The 18,359-nt window shown below is 48.1% G+C and overlaps 1 protein-coding gene across 1 annotated transcript in view; it reads right to left on the bottom strand.

Moving 5' to 3' along the window:
• The window catches only part of STX8 (syntaxin 8), a 1,659,484-nt gene that overhangs the window by 716,007 nt on the left and 925,118 nt on the right, over nt 1–18,359 (bottom strand). The window lies entirely within an intron of this gene.

Below are 18,359 nucleotides of genomic sequence, written 5' to 3'. Positions count from 1 at the left end.
AGTGTCTGTCCAAGAGGAAAGAAGTCAGCGTAGCCAGAGCCTGATCAGTGCTACCCAGGTTATCATGGAGCCGGTTGATCAGGATGGCATGGTTGGCCGTGTCAGAGGTAGAAGAGACATCAAATAAGATGAGGACAGAAGGGAGATTAGCATCAAGGTTAGAGAGCAGGTCTTCACAGATGTTCAGGAGAGCAGTTTCCGTGCTTCTGGCTGCTCTGAAGCCAGACTTCTGGCCATGGAGACAACCAACATATTCAGTGTGAAGATTAAGCTGGAAGATGGCCAGCTTTTTCAGAAGTTTCCCCGGGAAAGGAGTGATGGAGATCAGGCGATAATTAGCCGGAAGTGAGGGGTCGGCTGAGGGTTTCTTGAGAAGAGGGTGCACAAGAGAGTGCTTCAGGGGGGAAGGGAAGGTTCCCGTGGCAAAGGAGTGGTTGCAGAAGTCAGCCAATGTTGCAGCGAGGGTGTCAATGTGGTCCTTGATGGTTTTGGAAGAACAGGGAAGAACCTGTTTTTAGGAGGATTTCATAGATCAGACTTGTCTAGAAACCTTGTCAGGGGTGAAGATATGAAAGGCAGAGAAGGGGGGTGGCCATAGGGGTGGCTGGAGGAAGAGGAGAGAATGGAGGGAGAAGCAGATGAGGACGAAAGGGTGAACAGGATGTCCTGGATTTTAGAGATGAAATGAGAAGCCAGGGCGTACAGAGGGCCTGGGAGTGGACAGGAGAGGTAGAGATTGCGGCAGGATTGGACAGTTCCTTCCAGATTTTAAAGAGTTTGGGCGAGTTGTTAGATGCTGCAGAGAAGCAGGCTTGGATGTGAGCTCTCTTCTTAGGGAGGACAGAGAGTCAGTATTGCCTTTGGAGCATGCGGCAGGCCAGTTTTTCCACGGATGTACAAGATTCCAACCATTTCCTCTCAGCCACCTTACACTTGTGTTTAAGGGTAAAGAGGTCTGAGTTGTACCGAGAGTTGCACTTGCTTTTAGGCTTCATGCGGATCCTAATGACAGGGGCAAGTACATCAAGCGTGTCAGAGATAGCAGTGTGGGGCATGGAATGGGCAGTGTCGGTGTGAGTCAGACAGAGGTGCAGGAGGAGAAGAGAGAGATGCGGCGAGAGTCTCAACTGACACACGCTTCATGGGTTGAATGACTAAGAAGGTGGATGGTAGTGTGGGGGTTGGCTTGGCCTGAGGGGTAGAGAGAGGAGAGGATAGGATAGGAGAAAGTGGTCACTCCAGGAAAGAGGAGTGGTGAGAAGGTTAGAGAAGGGGAGGTCTGAGGAGATAAGAACATCGAGAGTGTGCCCTGCAGAGTGAGTCGGACCAGAGGGAAGAATAGAGATAGAGATAGAGAGAGAGAGCGAGAGAGAGAGAGAGAGAGAGAAAGTCGCAAAGGTCACAAAAGAGAGCCGTGGCAGAACAGGAAGCATCCAGGTGGATTGTGAAGTCTCCAAGGAGGAGGGGTTCAGTGATCGAGGCCAGGAGGGAAGAAGAGAGGTCCGTCCACTCAGAGGAAGTAGGAGATCTGACAAGGCGGCTGGTAGATAGTAGCCACTGTGAGAGAGTGGCCAGGAGAGAGAGAAAGCCTACAGACCAGGCATTCGAAGGAGGAGTAGGCCTGCATAGGAATGATCGAGGCAGGAATCCACTCCAGGAAGATTAAGGCTACACCGAGATAGTTGAATCTGGGCGCAGAGAGGATCTTGTAGCCATCAGGGAGGAGAGTGTCAAAGCTTGTGACAGAGCTGGCCGTGAACCATGTCTCCGTGAGACCAAGAACATCAAGGTCGAGTTTTTCCAGGAGACAGCAGATGTCAGAGGAGCGTTTGACAGCTGAGCGAGAGTTAATAGTGGAGAGGTGGAGAAGGTTGCCATCCTTGAAAGACTTCCGGGTGGGGATACAAATCAGCGGTACTTCCTGCGGAATTTTAGAATGAGCCCGATGGTGGGCAGAGGAGGAAGGAGGAGAGGTCAAGGTAGCCAAGGAGGATGAGGAGGGCGCCAGAGACGTGGCAGAGGGGGGAGGCAAGGAAGCGGGAGAAGGGAGCGAAGGGACAGCGGGCGAGGAAAGGAAATTGATAAGGCACGTGAAGCGTCTATCAAAGAGGAGTAGGTTGGCCTGAGGGCCTTGGACCAAGACGGTGTAGTTCAGGTAAACATTAATGATGACCTTAAAGGAGTGGAAGGAAGGCAGGAGGGCCTCCAAACCGGTGCCAACATTAATGAGAGAAGAGAAAGGAAAGAGCACAGAGACCGTATTAGTCCATAGGTCTGGCGAAGGAATGACAAAGAGGATGTCGGTGAGGGTCTGTCTGGAGGAGGCGCTGGTGTAGGTATCAGCGATAGGGAGGCCTGGGTTGGAGACCAGGATATCCTTTTTGAACTTCTTCCTACCAGACGGGTATATAAGGGTCAAAAGAAAAGCAGTTGGAGAAGATAGGAGAAACAGAGAGAACCATAGATGATGCGGAGGAGGGGGGAAGACGAGAGATGAGAAGGGTGTGGGTGGGGAGTGAGAGAAGAACAGAAGAGGGGAGGCACTGGGAGAGAAAGACAGGGGGGTGCAAGCAGACAGGACAAGAACAAGCGGTAGATAGATTACTAAACTGAACGAGATGGAGGGTTCGGGGGAAGGCACCTAAGAACACAAGGCCTTATGATGAACAACAACTAGGTTAGCAGGGCAACAAGAAACCAGAGCACTCAAAGAAGAGAACCTAGGCGAAGGAAGAGCACAGCAGTACAAGAGACAATTCACAGCATCAACAGAACAGACGATGGAAGAGGACCTAGAAGGGGGAAAAAACAAAGCAGAACACAGAGCGGTACACTGCAAAAACAGGATAGTTGACAAGGGACCTAGAAGAAGGAACAGAGCGGCAGAGACATGGGGCAATACAGAATGAAAGAGACCATAGGGGTGGGAGATAACAGCAGACAAAGATCAAATCACAGAGGACAGAGACAGCAGGGGGAAGATGAGGGGAGGGCCAGCAGGGGGGCAGGGATGCTCTGGGGGGGGGGAGCGTGTGGCTTTTGGCAAACTAGAGAGGAAGGGCACGAGGCACACGCGATCGAGGGATTGCAAAGGAACGCGCGGGCAAAGGACGTGCGGTGCGAGCAACCAAAGATGTAGGGTGCGAGAAATCGAAACAACCGAGTTTCGCGTGGGACCACGCAGGCTAGGGCACGCAGGTGGCTGAGGAAGGAGGTGGCGCTGGAACACACGCTATCACTGGAATGCGAGGGACAACACAGGCCAAGGATGCGTAGCGCGGGCAGGCAGGCAACAAAAAGGACGTGGAGGCACGCGCGATCGAGGAATGCGAGGGGCCACGCAAAACAGGGGCGCGAGTGGGGCAGATGCACACGCAATCACAGGAATGCTAGGGACCACGCAAGCCAAGGATGCGCAGAGCAACAGACAGATGGAAGGGGCGAGGAGGCGCACACGATCGAAGAATGCAAAGGGGGCACACATGTCAGGAACACGCAGTGTGTGTGTGAAGCCAAGGAAGGTAGTGGCGCGGACGCACACGCGTAGAGAATGCAAGGGACCACACAGGGAGAGGACGCATAGATCAACAGACAGGGATGGAAGGGTGCAGAGGCAACACGATCAAGGATGCGAGGGGCCAGGCAAGTAAGTGATGCGCAGCCTGAGAAGTCAAGATGGAAGTGGTGCGGCCGCACAAGCGTAAGGGAATGCGAGGTACCATGCAGGGAGAGGTCTGAGAAAAAAGGGGGGGACAGACGAAGAGGTGAGAGGGGAACTAGGGAGGGGTGGGAGGTGACAGCGCTGATAAGGAGGGACAGGGAAGGGGCTAACACAGCAAGTGCAGGGGCCGGGGCAGAGGCGAAGGATGCAGGGATGCAGAAAGGGGAAAGGCTCAGGAGAAGACCTAAGAAGCACAATTCAAGCTAACTCCTTACCTGGCGGCCGCAGACAGGAGGGTGAATCGTCCGCACTCACTGTCTGTGCCGCAGATCCCTTCATCAACAAACACCTGCTTGCTCTACACGGCGGCATTGTCCTGCGAGGGCTCTGCCGCAGAGGGTCCAAACATCGGGTTTTATAGGCTCTGTAGCGTGAACGTAAAAAACGTGTTACTTGTCATCGGGCAGCGTATCCTGTGAACCTGCGTTGCTCAACACTGCGGCCTTGTCCTGCGAGGGCTCCCCTGTGGTATGCCCTCTCGGCCTTGTCCCGCGAGGGCATACCAATATTGTCACAATGCTTTCGTACCAAATCCTGCATCTCACTAAATCCTGTACTGACCTTCATTCTCTGACTATGTAGGAGCGTAGGACCATGCATCCTGCGCCGTCGTCAGTGCAGATAAGGTGGAATAGGCAGGCAGCAGCGGGTGGGGAGGGCAAGAAGGAGGAAGGATTAATACCTCCTACCGACTCCTTCAAACTCCTGCAGGCACTGGAGACACACTGCACATTTGCATATTTTGAAATACTAAGACGCCTCACAACAGAGGTGACTTTGGACAGCGTTAGGAACGTGCAACCTAACCCTCAAAAAAGTATTTCTTGAGTTGATTTAGTCACTAGGGTCCTTGAAGGTGGATCAGTGGGCAGAGTCACTTCAAATTACTTTCCTTCTAGTCTCTCAAGCTCACCAGCGTTGAGCCAGGCTTCTTTTCCACAGTCGAGCCAGTATCTAGATGGACGCGTTTTGCTGTCCCAATGGAGGTTGGCATTGTGATGATTTCAGATATGGCTCCCAGTGGACTGAGTCAGCGTTCAAGAATGGTTGAGTCAATGGCTTGCAATAGGTCAAGTCAGGTTGAGACAATGCTTCTGCGGTTCCATGTGATAATGTTGCTGTGAAAAAGTCGCATGGTAAGCAACTTCTTTTTTCTGACCCCTAAAATTCTTTCTCCAAATATTATGGGTGGGGTATCATTATATATTACTAGTAGAAGTGCCCGTTCTCTGAATGGGTTCTGTAGACAGACATGTTAACACTGATCCTGTAGGTCGCTGATCCGATTCGCTTATCGGTTGATGTGATTTGCACCCTGAAGTAAATTGCACTGAAAATGGGCATATGTGGCTGGCTGGCATACCCCGGAGCAGAGGTTGGGGGGAGGAGGGAGTTAGGTTGCTGCTGCATACTGGGACACATTGTGCTCCCTTCCCACTTGTCACCTCATCATGGCATGGTGCAGTTTGTTGCAGTGCAAATATCGTGGAAACCGTGCATCCTCGGGCCTATACCTCGAGTTTTGTACATCCTATTGGTACCGGTCCTTCTATGCCCACATTGATGCTTTCGATGAATTCAGGAAACCATCTCATGTGTGAATGTGCTGAAAACCGAGGAAAGGGGTGGGATGTCCAAATGTCATGCAGCTAGTAATGTCCGGAGGGTCCTAACAGGTAACTATGCAAAATTTGGTGCAGATTGGTGAAAGTGTGTGGAATCCTATAAGAAACAACGTTTCACCAAGCCACTAACACATTGGCAATAATCAACAGGAGAGCTCCAGGGTGTGTTATATACCTATGCCCTCGAGCACCAGTCAGAGAGAAAATACAGACTCCCTAATCAGTTAATGAGGCCACAGGTGAGGACTGGAACTGCAGCAATGGATCTCCAAGCAACTAGAGAAAAACAAAAGGACACAGTCAATCCCCACTATAGCACAGGGTAATAATAGACAGTGATCTAGATGAATGAACCTACCTAGAGGGAGTACCAGCTGTTGGTGGAGTCAAATGTTCCAGTCACAAAAATAAACCCAGATCAAAGTGACTCCCAGCTTCTGCTTCACTGGATTTTGGTTTGGATTACCCTTCTGTTTTCGCAAGAGCAAGAAACCCAAAAAAAGTCACAGTAATAATTCTCCAACAGCCAAGGGTAATCCAAAGGAATCCAGCAGAGCACAAACAGAGGTGAGAAAACAGAAAAACAGAGCAAAAAAGAAAATGCCGGAACAAGCCACTCACAGGAGTGTTGAGAAGTGCAGTAAGGCTTTTATAGTTTGCTTGCTGATTGAGTTCATGTGACCAGAGCAGCACAACGTCCTCGCGCTCGGATGTCATGGAGTTGCAATGGCAACCTACAGGGACGTAGAGAGTGCTGTGCAGCGAGGTGGAGGAACAGGAACTCCTGGTCCGCAGCGTTTGTGAGAGGGAAGCGCGGCTCCAATGCCGGGAAGTCAAAGGTATGACACCCACAAACAAATGTTGAATTGTGCTGAAATTCAGAGAACGGGGTGGGGTGTCCAAATGCCATGTAGCCAGTAATGTCTGGAGTGTCCCAAGAGGTAACTATGCAAAATTTGGTGCAGTTTGGTGAAACCGTGTGGAATTGTATAAGGAACAACTCTTTGCTACAAATCCTACCGCAAACAAACAAACACAGTTTTACTTTTATATATATAGATTACCTCCAATCCAAGAATATTTGTGGAAAGTGTTTTATTGTCTAGAGGATGCATTTTTAGGGAAATGTCGCCACCTGGTGGCCCTATCCCGACGACATTGTAACTGGATACCGTTTCTGCTGGGTTGAGTTTGTGTTCAAGGCTGGCAATACAGGCCTAAATGATGCTCCTCTTGGATCAAGCCGGTGGTTGAGACTTGGTGAGTCAGGTTGTGAAGAATTTGACCATCCACAAAGTGGGAGGGCGCTCGACTGGGCTTTTTAAATTTGTGGGGGGCTGATCCACACACGTTTTCCCATGCTCACACCACAACAAAGCATACGCCTGTGTACTCTGGGCTGACCAACGCCTACAGGCACTGTCCGCCCACATCATATTTAGTTGGAATATGACAGATGAGGAATGCACAAAGTTCTCTCCAGGAAGTGGGAAGACGAACCTCCCCCCTGCCATGGTCAGCCAGATTAGCTGACAAAGGCTCCAGGGATCCACCCTGCTCATTTGTTAAGCCTTGCAGATGGTGGCAGCAATTATCATACCAACAGGAGGTATTCCAAACAAGCACACACAGGGCCTGGCCGCAGAGGATAACAAAGGAGGCGGGAACCCAACAACATTTCATATGCAACTGTGTCAATCTGATACCATCTCCCGCCTCTCAGTATCGATGGCACCAAGCTATCAAGTCTGGATTTATCACACTAGGGGGACCCCATTCAAGGTACAATAATGTGGTTGGCAGGAGCCAGAGAGTCTGGTCTCGCCGCAGCTTAAAGGGAGGCCTGCGGCTTTAATCAAGAACCACAGAGAGGTCCATTAACCAAAGAGAATTTTTGATCAACAAAAGACAGGAAGATGGGTGGGACTTATTATCACAAAGGAGTGTGGCCAGCGCTATTTCTGTTGAGAGAAGGTTTCAGCCATTTTAGTTCTGTGGCACAACTTGTTCCTGTTTTCATCACTTTACATTTCCTGTTGCAAAGCACTCTGGGTATGACCTCACGCATACAGGAGATTGTTGGTAGGGACCCCAGGATTGGTTAATTAAAGTAGGCTTATCCTACACCAACGACTGTGGCCCACTTGGCTTTAAAAGTGGACCAAGCCCCTCTTTTGGCAGATCATCTGACAACTTCACCAGAAATAGAAAAGAAGAACTCAACCCTGGATCCTTGGTGAAGTTACATTCTGGCTTACATCTTCCGCAACTGGTACCCTGTCAGCACAAAGTATGCCCCCTTGCTAGGCTCTGCAGCAGGTTTCCTGGATAGGATGTGCCAGAATCTGTGCTGTGGCCTTGAAACCAAGGACAAGGCAGCTGCCTGCAAGCGGTACACCCCTTTTTCCGGCCAGTTCGGCACACCCATTTTGGCGCAAAAGCCTTTCTGGCTCCACAATTTGGCGCGAGGGACGTTTGGACGTGGCTGACATTGCAGCCACGTCTAAACTCCCTCACGCCAGATTTAAAAGCATAATTCTTTTCAAATGCAGCACTTTGACAGGCACAGTACCTGTCAACATGCTGCATTTGAAAATAATTGTGCAGAACCAAGCCCCCCCTGTGCAAGGGCAGCAGAACCAACACCCCCCCCCCCCGCCCCTGTGCAAGGGCATGGAACCCTCTCGCAGTAGCATTTACAAAATAAAAACGTTATCATAGATGCTGCATTGGTCATGATTAGCAACAAGTGGAAAAAACATGCGCACAAATCCAGTCACCCCGCCTGTGGCAGCCACCATGTTCTTCATCACCTGGTGCCCTTATGGAATATGTAATTCCCTAGGGCCACTCAGGTCGCAATTACTTAAACGATTGTCCTTAGGAGCCATCACACGCTCATCTGCCACTGACAGAGTACGAATGTGTTCCCTGGACGTAGGAAGCTTAAAATAAAAAATACTTAAAATAAAAAATAAAAAAGCATGCGTCTTTATACAAGCAGGGCCCGAGCTAGGAGTGTGCTGGAGAGCTTTGGGTGCATAACTCCGGCGTCCTGGCGAAACAAGATTTGTATAATGGATGAAAGAATAGTTCTATTTTATAGAAGAGGTAGTATTTCCCTCTCTGACCTCACGTTCTTCGCCACGTCGGTTGCGCACATCATATGGCGAGGCTGTCCCCTTTGATCACTTACGGGCGCTGGAAAACAAGGACCCTGTCGAGATTCGGGGGTGTGCGCCACGAAAGGAAACTGTTCATTTCGAAACACACCTCCCCCGCTCCTTGCATCATGCCTATGTATTTGTCAATGACCCCTGACATATGCCGGTTTTGCTGTTGAGGGGGAACACGCTGAATGATACCGGACTGCTGCATGGCTCTAAAAACACATGAACTGCACATGTGGGCAATCTGTGTATTTCAACAGTTTAGCCACTAACCCCCAACTCCTTGTTCACAATGCGGCCAATACTTGCGCCAAAACATCCTGGCGCCAGAACATCCCAGCGGTGAACTGGTCGCACCGAAATGGGCACGCCAAAACGGGCTCTGCAGTCAATCGCTGCGCCAAATCGGCCAGCGCCGAAACGGCCACACCAAATCGTCCTGCTCCGCCCTGCAAAACACTCCACAGCTGTGGGCCATCCAACATAAAGGGTGACACAAGCTCATTGAAGAAGCTGGGAAAAGTGCCTCAACGAGCATCTACTAACGTCCGCCTTACAGTACATTTTTGAACCAGTCAAGTTACTTGATCAATAACCGACGACAACGTTGACAGTTGCCAAGCCACCGCTTAAAGACACCCGTGATGTCTCGACCAATGCTTCGGAACCGCAGATCAGCACTGAGAACGATTTCTGACCCCAAGCCGCCATGTATGCCAGCCTGTAGCCGTTCGTTATGCCTGAAACCCGCAGCTGACTCCCATCTTGAACTCTATCACAGAAGCCTGCAAAGCACCCTTGAAACAAAAGGGATGGCGTCCTACCACTTACTTTTGGTCACTTTACATATACATTTTTGTAAAGGCTGAGTTATTCAGCATGCTTGGTATGCTTGGAAGCCATTTCATTAAGCTAACTCTCATACACAATAGAGAAGACGAGCAGTTAAACCCTAAAGGTTATACTGTAGCTTTTTATTTAGCCAGTGTTAGTAGGTGCAGAGTAAGTTTCTGCGTTAAGTTTAGCATGACATTTTTTAGTTTTTGTGTACATATAAATCAAAGCACATTCATTTTGTTCAACAAATGCATCAACGAAAAGTAGCAAATGCTTAAGAGGAAATTAACAGACAAAACATATAAAAACATAATCAGGCTTAGTAATTTGCAGAGCCATATGATCATTGGTGGTTGGCCTAAATGTGCAATGTGTACAAAGAAACATAGTATAGTGTTTTAACACAAGGCAACCAACTATATAGAGTGTATGGAGTCAAAATCATGAATCAAAAAAAGTCATTTTTTCTGACGCTGGATATATTGTTGTTGACTCATAGAAAAAGGAACCTAGTCGTTGGTCTACATCTGGAAACAGATCGAATTATGAAGCGGGATTGGGGGAATAAGGCCCTCAAGATGATGTGGTCCTGTGACGTTTCGGCGGGAAGCCTTCTTCTTGGGCCTCGACTTGGTCTCCCCTGGACGGAAGTCAGAGATTAGTTCTTCCAGTCTGGGTGAACAGGGAGCTGGGAGTGACGTGTGGCAGATCCCTTCAGCTAGCTCACCTAGGTAGCTGGTATACTGGATGCGCTGTGGTCGCAGTCTTAGAGCCGCTGGAGGTGCTGGGCTCTGCAAGATTGAGGGGGGCCCTGGGGCGGGTGCCTGCATGCAGCGGTCAAATGTGGGACCTCATGATTTGAAGCGCTCAGGCTGGTGGGGGCTGAAAAATGCTGTGGCTGGATGTGGCTACAGGACCATGTTGGTTCCCATTCATAATCTACCAGGAATCAAAGTTGGGCCACCATTCCAAGACGGCTGCTGCCCAATTTAGAGAACGCTGCCAGTGACGACTTTGTAGTATGACACTTGGCCACTTGGCAAAGCACCCTGAAGCTGACTCGACCCTGTCAAGCACCAAGAACACCAACATCACAAGGTACACTGCGGTCCTGTCGCTGTGGTCCTTCCCAGAAGGCCCCTAGAGACATATTAAGACCCATTTCTCCCTTTGTGCTGAAGCAAAGAAACCTTAAACTGTTGTGGTTATTAACCATACTGACTACCCTCCTGCCACTGTCCATAGCGCATCCCTTTTTCTTTGTTGAAACTGTCTGTCCCCTGCATTCCAACACAGGGTCGGTTGTATTTCGTAGTGTTGCTAGAACGGTCTGTTGTGATATAAACAAACAAGATATTTTTGATACAACCTTGACTGGACACTCCTTTTATCATTGGGTAATAATAGTATTTTTGCTGTGTTGCAACTAACCAATGATCCATGACCTTTCGGAGATAAGCTTGCCGTTCCGTCCATGTTACCAAAATTAAGCAAGAAGGATTATAATTGGCTTGTTATTCCAATCTGTTCGGATCTCTTCTGGTGTATTAGAGGTGGGGCTGATTGATGGTTTAGAAACCAATATTCACCCCTGGACCACTGGAGGTTGATTCGTCACATGGGTGCTTCCATGGAGTCAAGTCGGCGGCTGAGCTGAGAAGAGATGATGCACTTCAATGGGTCAAGTCAGAATCAAGAGGGCTTCAAAGGCAGGCAAGTTGATCCTACCTATTGGAGTCCCAAAGGCAGCATTGCAGAACCTGCAGAGGCTCGAAGTGTGTCCAACATGGTCAGCTCAGATTTAAAAGAGTCTCGAGGAAGCATTCAGACCAAGTCCAAGATCTGAGGGGCAAGATGAGTCTTTTCATAGGCACCTCCCAACCAGGAAGGTTGGCAGCGAGCACTTGCAGGTTTATGTCACCCCACAGTGACTTAGTTGCAGTAGGCCTTGTCCAGGCAGCTGGTTACCCTTAATAGGCCCTTGGACTAGTTAAGGAGAAGAGCCTTCCTCTTTCTTTGGGCTCTCCGTCTTCACTTCTATGGCAGACGGGTTTTGAGCAGACTATACCCCTAACCGAGTTCAAAACAAATTCTTCTTCAAAAACTGTCCAGCAAGGAATCAACATAAGGAGGAGGGGGGGGGGGAGAGGGGAAGGGGGACCACCCACTCCCATAATATAGGTTGTGAGACAAGTACATCATATTCCGGTCTGATAACATGTCGGTGGTTGGGTGGTTGAAGTGACAAATAACCAGTGGGCTACATGCAGGTCGATTTTAAGACGCTTGAAGAGGGTGGTATTGATTTGTTTAAAGTGTTGCATCGTATTCAAAGATAAACACATCCCCGTAATCCTGAATCATGCTACTGATGCACTGTCTCGTTTTTAGACTCAGAAATTCCGGATGTATTATTTAATGGCGACAGCAGCAAAGACTCCTTTCCAGCTGGATCTATGAAATCTTGGTGCCTGCTCACCGGATTTAATTGGGGCATGTGTGGCACCCAAAACTACAAAAAGCTTATGATGAAGGTTTTTGCAGTATAGCAGCATTTTCCAAAGAGAGAATCAGGCTCTTCAAGCTGGAGTCTGTGACCACATTCCTAGTGCGCCTGAGGGGCAGGGAGGGACCCTCACGTCTGCACATAGGCCTATATATGACTGCCATTGCCTTTTACACAAAATTAGAATGGGTTAGAGTAGCGCTGTCACATGTTCTCATTCAGAGCAACTAGTAGGGTGGAGGAAAGATAGTAGAACACCAGCAGATGGAGCAAACTGGGGGAATTGAGCAAGGGGTTAAAGGTCTTTAACTCCTCCTATGAGATTACAGTGCTCAGAGCAACTTTTTCCTGAACGTTTCACAGCACTTTAGAATAAATTATATGGCACCTGAGTCTAATACAGACAGGGTGGTGGGAAGTCAAATGATAGCTGTTTGTTTCAGGTCTGGTTGTTAAGTGATCAGGTGTAACAGATCTAAGATTGATCGAGGTGGAGTGGTTGGGTCCGTCCCGGGGCTGGTATATTGGCCCGTTCAGAATTTATGGGAGTTTCTGACAGATAGACCCTGAGGAGATGGCGGGGCCCAATATTTGTTCCTTAGGATGGTTCATCATTGACATGCTTTGAGTTTCAGAACATAATTTGCATGGGGGTTGAGACAGTGGGAATAGACTGCTCTAGCTTTTCATCACAGTGCTTTAGGATAGACGCCATGACAGCTGCAGCTTGCCAAGGCCTGAGTGAGGTCCACAGAATAAGAAGCTTTAAGTGCTATGTCCACTCTGCCCTGTTGTGATCTGCTTTGTGATGCATGTTTCATCAATGTTTGGAATAACCTTTGCCCCTTTTTTCAACTGCAGCTAGTATGCACGTGGTATGGATATTTCAGCACTTTTTTGTGAGATGGGCGGTGGCAATGTTGAATGACCGTGATTACATTGAAGATGATTCCTCAGCAAAAAGTAAAAATGTTGGTTTGGTGTGGGGGGGGATTACATTTGTCCTGATGAGAAAGTGAACCAGGTGGTCGAATGGGGTACGATTCTGGCGATTGTGGTGCATTTGGGGGAGCAACATTTGATTGCTCTGGCTAGGAGGGGAGTAAGAGAACTGCTGCTTACAGAATGAATTGTCATGCTTGTCAAGAATGTTTCCAAAAACAATGTTCCAAAAACAGATTGCCTGGTCGCACATGATTCCACAAAGGGTCTGGCGTGCACAGGAAAAGCAGAAAGTACTCTGGTTATGACCTCATACATACATGAGATTTTTGGTGGGGACATAGGATTGGTTCAGTAAGGGAGGCTTACCCTACACCAATCCGTGTGGTCCATTTGGCTTGCCCCTCTTTTGGCAGATCTGAAGGCTTCACCAGGAGCAAAAGGAAGAACTAATCATTGGACCCTCGCTGAAGGTACAGTCTTCATTAAGTATTCTGCCAGTGAAGGAAGGCCAGGACCTCCAAGAGGGAAGCAATATCCCTCCCCTAAACATCTCCCAGGTAACAGAGGGAGATGCCGAATCCAGGGGACCCTGCAGGAGCTCCAGAACCGGTACCCAGCCAGCACAGGTTCTGCAGCAAGCTTCCTAGTTGGGAAGTGCCAGAGAGTCTCTGAACCAAACCAAGGACGAGGCAGCTGCCTGCAACACTCTCCTCAGCTTTGGGCCGCACGCCTTAAAGCATGACACATGCCCAGTGAAGAAGCAAGGAGGAGTGCATCGACAAGCATTTACCGACATCCGCCTTACTGGACATTTACGAGCCAGTCAAGCCCCTTGAGCTGCAACTGACTGCACTGCTGACTGTTGTTACGTCGCAGTCACTAAAGCCATCCGAGACGCCTCGACCACTGCTTCAGAACCGCGACCAGCACTGAGACGATTCCTGACAGCGAGCCGCCATGTAGGCCAGGATGTAGCCCTCAGTCCAGCTTCACTCGCAGAGCTGCCTGCCGCCTGATACCCACACCTGTCTCCCATCGTGACCTCTGTTGTAGAAGCTGCAAAGCACCCTGAAACCGACTTGACCTTGTCGAGCACCAAGAACTCCTACAGCACAAGGTACATTGTGGTTCTGTCCCCCTGGTCCTTCTCCGAAGGCCCCTAATGCCATTTTACGACCCATTGCTTCCTTTGTGTTGAAACCAAGTATCCTTCAACTATTGTGATTAATTACTATACCGACTACCCTCCTGTCAGTAACCAGAGTGCATCCCGTTTCCTTCTTTGAAACTGTCTGTCCACTGCATTCATTTACAGGGTGGGTTGTATTTTGTAGCGTGCTAGAATTGTCTGTTGTGATAATAATAAAGTTGATATAATAAAAGAAACGTGACTGGACAGTCCCTTTTATCATTGTGTAATAATTATATTTTTGCTGTGTTGCAACTAACCAACGATCCACGACCTCTTTCGGAGATATGTCTGCCGTTCCGTCCACATTACCAAAATTAGACATAGTTTAGAAACCGATATTCATCCCCGGACCACTGGTGACCTGTAAGATGATTTCTCTCAGTTACTGCAACTGTACTTTGTGGGCGGAGCAGAAGGGGTCGTTCTACGGCTCCCGCGCTCCACAGATGTCAGAAACAGGAAGCTCCCCTGCTTTCTGGTTCCTCTCTGCGTGGAAGCCAGAGGCATATGAAGGTGCTGAGGAGGCAGTATTGTGTCAAGTCTTGAGGGAAACGGGTAAGGAAAAAAAGGTATTTTGGTTTGCATTTGAGTCAGGATTGAACGTAGGTAACAATGTATGTGTACATGCAGGTGAGGTTGTGTCTAAGTGTGTCTATGCAAGGGGATGTCTAAGTGCATGGATATGAATGAAAGTAGTGTGAATGGTGTACCCGGGTGCAAGTGCGCATTTGAATGAAATGTGAATGTTCTGGGTGCTTGTGTGAATTTTAGAGCAGCTGTATGGGTGCATGACTGGTGGGTGAATGCGTATGAATGTGCATGTAGGTGTGCATGTCTGTGTTTATCTTTGTGTGAGTGTGAGTGAGTGTGTGTGTGTGAGTGTGTGTGTGAGTGTGTGTGTGTGTGTGTGTATTTCTGTCTGTCTCGGTGTGTGAGTGTGCCTGTGGCTGTGTGTTAGTGTCTGTGTATGAGTGTGGCTGTGTGTTAGTGTCTGTGTGTGAATCTGGGGCGCAGCGAGGGGCAATGGAGCGTGAACATTTTTTGGGCAGGGGTATGGCAAGTATTACCAGCATCCTTGGGCAAAGCAAAGCCAACTTCAGTGTTATTATGTGAAGTATGGGGTGGGGAAAGAATACTACAATGGGGTGTGCTGGGTACTACTGTGGCATGGACCTTTGCACGGCAAAGCCACCATGAGTGTTTTTACATTGGGGCGGCGAGAACATGTTGCCTTACTGTAGCATGGCAATTTTCTTTACTGCTCTTAAGGTCAAACATGATAAGTGTTCTTACATGGGGTTTGGGAGGAGTGGGGGAGGCAGCCTGCAAGGAAATCTTTTCTTACTGTGGCATGACATGATTTTACTGGCGTTAGGGGGAATATAGAACATGAGTGTTCTAATATGGCAGTTGGAATTTGTGTAGCCAACAAGGACATGTTTTCTTACTGTGGCATGCCTTTTTTATTGGCATCAAGGCAAAGCCAAAAGGAATATTTTCTTATGTGGGAATGCTGGCATATAAATGCACCTGAATGGATATGTATTGCCACAATCAGTATACATTTTTTTTAACACTTGCAGAGAACTTGTACATAGTGGGAAAAGGCATTCTGAAAACGCATTGGAAAATGGTCCTGTGCATTGTTGGCGACTTGGCATCTAAGGGATTTTATTTTCATGTCTTACCCTACAAAAACCGATTGTAAACTATGTGGCTTTTACCCAATTTAACAGAAAAAGTGTACTGTAAAATGCACTATTTTAACCCTTAATTTAAGACAAAAATCTGGGCTGGGGGGGGGGGGGGTGTATAACCCACCCGGAACTCGACCTGGATTGGTTTATCCTTCCTCGCTTCGCATTCAGCCGGGGGGAAAACAAGCCCCCTTCTCTCTGCGGGTTCCCCTTGCGGTGGCCCCTACTCCATTAGTTCCAGTCCCCAATTATTACATAACCATGGCTACGCCTATGCTCCTGGGGGTCACTGGGATACAGTTTAAAAATAACACTTTTCCTGATTGGGTCTGAAATGGAGTCCTCTCCTGCCAAAACACCTTTGACTACACCGACAGTAAAACTTTGTATATAAATACAGGTGTACCTTTGAAGAAAAACAGGAAAAATGATCCTCCATTTCCAAAGTCCAAGATACCTTTTCAAATGCCACATGGAGGATTCTGATCCAGTTTTGGCAGATCACAGCTACAGTATTTAATTTGTGGGTCGATAAATCCAAAGAATCCAAACAATTTAAGGACACTTTGGTCCATCTCAATGGAAACCCAATGTCTTTGCAGCCACACCGTTTATAGAGTTATCGCCGAATTCCAAATATTGCATTTCTGTCATAAATCACGGACTCAATAGTGCAGAAATTCTTTGACGCATATCAGATTCTGGACCACTTTAAATCATGCTTTGGATCCCGTTTGTCAAGGAATTAACAATGGTGACAAAAATGAATACCCCCGTGTAGATCCTCGATGACAGACTGCGTACCTTTGGGTTTGTTTGGACTAGCCAGTTTTCAACACCAGATCTTGCTTCAGTGTCTTCTTGCTGGTACCACGGTGCAGTCTAGATTAACAGAACTTTTCAGCGCTTTTTACACAGTGAAGAATTTTGCGTTTCTCAAGGGTCAGTGATGTCTCTGTTCCTTTACTCTCCATGTGATATTCTGAAGGCTTTTGGTATAGAAGATCACTTGCATGACAATTACATCCATCTTTACCCTGGACTCTGGCGAAAAGTGCAAACAGATGGACCCCATCACATCGTAGGCAGGCAGGGATGTCATTTCACCAAAATGCCTGGGGTAGCAGAAGTGACATCACACAACCCTTGACCCCACCCTGAAGTGATATCACGGGTAGCGATGGAACACGACCTTTCACCCGTTGACAAAACAGGAAGTGGCATCACATTGTACATACGAAAAATATGGTTATATCACATCACTATAATGTGATGTACATTTCATACAAGAATGGATCGCCATATGTATCGTTAAGATCAGTGTGTATAGGCCCATATTACCAAATTACTGTGAATGCAAGCAGACGTCCATGACCAAATGATAATGATGTGTTATCTAGCACTTAAGCTTAAGCACTTTATATAGAAAAAATATACACCCAATATCACCCAACCTGTGTTGGTACTCATTTATCGACCTGATGAGAGGCTGAGTCGAGTCGTTTATGAACAGACTAAATCAGTGATTCACCCCCTGAAGTGTGCCTGAAATAAACCTTTAATGAGCCTAGCATTTATTGCATAGAATTCCAGAAAGACACATTATTTGATATTCCTATTCTTTCTTATTTAGGGTCAGTGCTGAAAGTGTTAGACTTGTGGCACTCCTGTTCTTATTTTTCTTATTTTTTTTTTAGGGGCCTGAACAAGAAAGCCAGCCACCACAGAAGAGAGAAGCAAAATCCCTCCCCTAAACATCTCCCAGGGAACAGAGGGAGATACAGACCACAGAGAACCCTCCAGCCGCTCTCCAGAACCAGTACCCAGCAAGCATACAGAGTGCCCTGCTAGGATCTTCAGCAAGCTCCCTAGGTAGGAAGTGCCAGAAGGTCTGTGAACCGAAAACAAAGGACAAGGCAGCTGCCTGCAATACACTCCACACCCGTGGGCCTTCCATCTGAAAGGACAACATAAGCACATTGAAGAAGCTGGGAGAAGTGCCTCATTGAGCATCTGCCAATGTCCACCTAAAAGGACATTTTCGAACCAGTCGAGTTCTTCGATCCACAACCAACGGCAACACTGACCATTGTCAAGCCACCATCACTTAAGACATCCGAGACGTCTTGACCAGTGCTTCAGAACAACTGATCAGCGCTGACAATGATTCCTGACCCCGAGCTGCCATGTAGGCCAGCCTGCAGCCGTTCGTCCATCTTCACTGCCCGGACTGTCTTGCCACCTGATATCTGCAGCTGACTCCCGTCTCGAAGCCTGCAAAGCTCCATGAAGCCGACTCGACCTTGTCGAGAACCAAGAACGCCTACAGAACCAGGTACATTGTGGTTCTGTCCCCCTGGTCCTTCCATGAAGGTCCCTAGAGACATTTTAAGACCCAATCATCCCTTTGTGCTAAAGCCAAGAAACCTTAAACATTTGTGGTTATTAACCATACCGAATCCCCTCCTGTCAGTATCCAGAGTGCATCTCCATTCCTTCTTTTAAACTGTATGTCCTCTGCATTCCTTTACAGGGTGGGTTGTATTTCGTAGTGTTGTAACTGTCTGTTCTGATAAATAAAGTCGATATTTTTGATACAACCATATCTGGACAGACCCTTTTATCATTGGGTAATAATTGTATTTTCGCTGTGCTGCAACTAACCA

This window comes from Ambystoma mexicanum, chromosome 3q, assembly GCF_040938575.1.
Source record: "Ambystoma mexicanum isolate Mex_15411 chromosome 3q, UKY_AmexF1_1, whole genome shotgun sequence".
In the NCBI taxonomy this organism is placed as follows: domain Eukaryota; kingdom Metazoa; phylum Chordata; class Amphibia; order Caudata; family Ambystomatidae; genus Ambystoma; species Ambystoma mexicanum.
The sequence above is the reverse complement of the archived record's forward strand: the minus strand, read 5'-3'. Positions and strand labels throughout refer to the sequence as shown.